Consider the following 2,898-nt stretch of genomic DNA (forward strand, 5'->3'; position numbering starts at 1 on the left):
ACACCTCCTTGTTGAACCGGTTGACCCCGGTTCAACCTAGCCCCCACATCAAAATCATTAAGTGATTTGGTTACGATAAAAAAAGTAGCATGAAACTCAACGAAGTTCTCCCATAATAGATGAGAATTGTCTTCATATTCTTGATGTTGTAACAAAATTATGTATTTCTTGTTTGTGCTTAAAAAATGCATTAGTTTTTTGTTGTAAACAAGAATGTAAGGCTCTTCCTATTCTCGGTGAGACTTGAAGCACGATAGTACACAAATGATCGAATAGCTTGCGCAATTTTTAAGGAATTCTACATTTACTTATCAAATAAGATAGTCTGACCATCCTTCACCACAACCACTCGTGATTGTTGGTAAACAACAAATCCATCAACTGTTACATCATAATATAAATACTTAGGTTCTTTTTCCATTTTGAATAACATCTTACACCTGCATGTCTTCAAATTCACAAGTTTTTCTCTGAAAGTAAGTTTCACAATCTTCTTTAAGCAACATGAGAGAATATGCTTATATAAAATATTTTTTTTTGTGCTCTCTTTATCACTATCTTTGTATTTGTATCACGCTTGTCATCAATTGGCATAAGAGTTCTAATTACTAGATCTAAAAAACTCCCCATAATAAATTTTAATAACAATAAAAAGTCTCTTCCCTTTCGTCAAACATCACATCGCTTCTAAGCCATGTCTCTTTGATGCAACCAGTTAGCCCACCTTCTAGCTTGTGGACCTTTAGCTAAACTTCAGATAACCATGAGTCACAACCCATGCAATTCTTATAATTACATAATATTTTAAATCTATAATGCAAATTGCTAATCATTTCTCAATCACCCATAAACGTTGCATCATATTGGATTCCCTAATTGTAATATTATTGCAGTGCCTTCACATTATGCAAATCATGCATCAGCAAACCAACGAAATGCGTCTACTTATTATGAAAGCTTTATGCATCTTTAACCCTTCGCTTGCATTCCCACTGGCAATTCACCTATTAAATTCATATTCCTAAAGAAATAACTCCCGCAAATCTCATGCACCCTTTTGAATCATGCTTGCGTTTGAACGCCCATTGCACATCATACACAAACCAGCACACTCCCCATCGTCTCATCATTTCTCCAATAATTTTCTACCAGCAAACCTGCATTGCATATCTCATATCGACATCCACACAAAACATTGAAGTTTTGCAAACCCGATGCTTCAATCAGTTAGTACATCCAAGCCAAAATCAATTTAAAAAGGGTTCAAAGACCTCGATCTTACAAACGCCTTCTAGAAAGTTTTCATAATATAACTGAGGATCAATTATGAGAGCAAGGGTAGCTCTTCCCTCAAGACTTAACTTCCTAATAAAGGATTTCAAAATCATAACGTCTTCTTCTAAATAGATTTGTGATTTATTTCTTCTTATGGATGAATTTTGAAAGTTTTGCAGCAAAGGACTCCAATTTCATCCAATATTTCAAAACCCTAGAGTACTTTGCAGCCTAAGAAAATTAATGTACTATTAGTCTACCTCAGTCCTTATTCATGAGTATATATTTTCAATATTATTAAATGCATCATGCAGTTATGATTCTTGGTCATGTCATCATATGAAGAAAATTACTTTTAACTTTCTAGTGAGAGTAGAGTTCTATGCAACCAAAGAAATTAGTGTAGTGCAAGTTTACCCCAATCCTTATACCTGAGCCAATAATTTCAATATTATTCAATGTTACCATGCAGTCACCCTTGTTTATCATCTTATCAAATATGCCGGTAAAATAATAATTAGAAATTTAAATATGTATGTCATTATTCAAATTTTACCAAAGTTGGAATGTCCTTAAATTTATGGCTAAAATAAATAGTAAGTCTTGAGCTATAATTCAAATGATAAAAATACAAGTCTTGCACGTGGCATCCAGAATGGGGATTAAATCACCAATCTAAGGTTCCTTCATGCTCCCAATCATTATAATCTTGTCTCCATTAAAAAAAGTGGATTTGCTTAATTTCCTTAATCCCATTCATACATGTCAGTAGCTCAAAATATCTCACACAATAGCCCATAATATAGTATAACAAACTTCTTACATTATGTGCACTATAAAGCATAGTGCAAATGTCACACAATACTTTTTTTAATTGTTTGGTTTATTGCTCAACTTAAACTATTTGCATGTAAAACAAATAAATACTTCATTATAGGCTTCACATAGCATAATGAGTGTCTTCATTACAAGATTCAATTATTATACAAACAAATGTGTTATATTGAGTACTTCAAATAGTATGGCATATTGCTAAGGAGAAATCTTTATCCTACTCCGCAAGATTTCTCAACACGTATGGCATATTGCTACGTATAAATCTTATTAAGCCCGCACCCACAAATCAACAAAAAATATCTCCATCTCATCCAAACCTCCAGCATCTACACCCTTTTACTACATTCTCGCTTGTAATTCATGAATCAAACTCACTATCACTATGCTCGACTCCCATAGATCTTCTGCGCTCCTTCATAGAAACTCACATAAATTCATATGCATTTGGCTGCCATGTGCCCATTTTGTGCAAAATAGTATAATCTATATTGATATAATTGCATCTTGAAAAAACTCCACTTGCAAACTCCCATCTGCACATCTCATATTCATTTTCATTGCCTTGCTCGTCATCACAGGATATCTCATCTCAAGTATATTTTGCTGGCACTTAGATAATGATTATAAAAATTAAAAGCAGAATATTGGTCAATAACGAAGCCAAAATAAAATTAGAAATTCTTTGGTCACCAATCAAGTTACTGTGAATTCTAATCATAATGCCATCATATATATACTAATGCATATACTAATACATACATACATACATACATACATACATCTATA

At 33.0% G+C, this 2,898-nt stretch overlaps 1 pseudogene; it reads right to left on the reverse strand.

The window, feature by feature from the left end:
* Positions 1–1,764, reverse strand: part of LOC110035868 — a 4,029-nt pseudogene extending 2,265 nt beyond the window's left edge.
* Between the last annotated feature and the right edge of the window lie 1,134 nt (positions 1,765–2,898).

The sequence above is a fragment of the Phalaenopsis equestris genome, unplaced genomic scaffold, assembly GCF_001263595.1.
Source record: "Phalaenopsis equestris unplaced genomic scaffold, ASM126359v1 Scaffold000002, whole genome shotgun sequence".
NCBI classification, from domain to species: Eukaryota; Viridiplantae; Streptophyta; class Magnoliopsida; order Asparagales; family Orchidaceae; genus Phalaenopsis; species Phalaenopsis equestris.